A 1,831-nucleotide genomic window follows, 5' to 3' on the forward strand; every position below is an offset into this window, starting at 1 on the left:
GGGGCAGCAGCAGCAGTACCTGAAGCCTCACCATGCCTCCCAAGGACGATAAGAAGAAAGATGCCGGCAAGTCGGCCAAGAAGGACAAAGATCCTGTGAACAAGTCTGGGGGCAAGGCTAAGAAGAAGAAGTGGTCTAAGGGAAAAGTTCGAGACAAGCTCAACAATCTGGTTCTATTTGACAAAGCAACATATGACAAACTCTGCAAGGAGGTCCCCAACTATAAACTTTTCACCCCTGCAGTAGTCTCAGAGAGACTGAAGATCCGGGGTTCTCTAGCCTGAGCAGCTCTCCAGGAACTGCTTAGTAAAGGTCTGATTAAGCTGGTTTCCAAGCACAGAGCACAAGTGATATATACCAGGAACACCAAGGGTGGAGATGCTCCAGCTGCTGAAGATGCATGAAATGGTTCAAACTTATTGGACTAAGAAAAAAAAAGTTACTTGGGTAGTTTATTTAATATTACTTTCTTTTGATTACTTTTTCTTGTCCTCTAATTGTCATGTATTTAAGTCTTTTATCTATCCACTTCTCTTTTATCTCCACACCCCCAATCTTGGGAATAGGAGTAATTTTACAAAGTTCTCCCTCCCTCCCTTTTTGTATCCCCATAGCATCCATAACAGTGTGTTAGGAAGAGTCAGTGAAGAGGTTACCCACTAAGAGGGTTAAGGTTGCTCTGGAGACCCCAAAATACCAACACTGCCGGGTCCTGTTGAATGAATTCGACTCGAGTCTTCTCAGGTAAGAAAAGTAAAATTTATTAAAAGTTTGCTTGCATTAGATACAGAGTAAGTCTGTGCTAGGTCATTCTATGGCGCTCTCACAGCGATCTCACTATTCTATGGCATTCTATGGTGCTCTAACTCTTCATTGGCGCTCTCCCTATTCTATGGTGCTCTCCCACGTGGCATTCTATGGCGCTCACACACACATGGTGTGAGATGGGGTCTTATATACAGAAGTTTGTGGGAGGAATCTAGGGGTGGTCTAGAGGAGGAGTTTGGGGATGGTCTTCAGGAGGAGTTAATGAGGTTAATGAGTGATTAAAGGTGGGAAGCCACCTGGAGCCTACAAATAATGGTGGACTAGGCCAGTTCAAGGGTCAATACAAAAAACAATGGTGGGCTAGGCTAATTCAAGGGTGGGAAGTCTAGGGAGGTTCCCAGAGCCTGTACCTCAAGGACTCAAGGAAAGCTCCAGGGGGCTCCCAGAGCCCATACCTCATCATCAGGACTGGGAATTTTTGAACCTGAAACAAACATCAGTTTGTTGGAGGAGAGAGAGACACACATTGATCCATGAAGGAAAAGAGGAAAGACCTTGGGACACCAGAAGGCCCCTCCTGGGGAGGTTTTCCACTCATGTCCCTAGCCCAGGAAGCAGGCTATTTGGTAGCTAACTGCTCAATAGCTAGGTGCTAAGATTAATGAAGCTATTACTTGGAGAACAGTGGCTGCTGGCTGTGTTGATGAGGTGCAGACTCTGGGAATCCCCTTGAATCTTTGAGGTATAGGCTCTGGGAACCCCCCTTGAACTCTGGTATTTGCATGAGGCCATAAGCCTTGCATTGTAGCTGGGCCCAAACCTCTGTTACTAGACTTCCCACCCATGAGCCTATATCAGTCTACCCTAGAACTGGCCTAGCCCACCATTGTCTGTAGTCTCCAGGTAGCCTCCAGCAACTTCCCACCCTTAATCACTCATTGACCTCATCTGACTTCTCCTGAAGAGACCCTCTCCAAACTCCTCCTCTCAACCATCCCTAGATTGTTCCCACAACCTTCTGTGTATAAGACCCCATCTTGTCTCCATGTATGTGAGAGCGCCA

At 46.5% G+C, this 1,831-nt stretch overlaps 1 pseudogene; it reads left to right on the forward strand.

The window, feature by feature from the left end:
• Positions 1 to 412, forward strand: LOC138155499 (small ribosomal subunit protein eS25 pseudogene; annotated as a pseudogene).
• Positions 413 to 1,831: the final 1,419 nt, after the last annotated feature.

This window comes from Petaurus breviceps, unplaced genomic scaffold (genome assembly GCF_028583685.1).
Source record: "Petaurus breviceps papuanus isolate PSGF00001 unplaced genomic scaffold, PetGlider_PUasm1.0 91133, whole genome shotgun sequence".
NCBI classification, from domain to species: domain Eukaryota; kingdom Metazoa; phylum Chordata; class Mammalia; order Diprotodontia; family Petauridae; genus Petaurus; species Petaurus breviceps.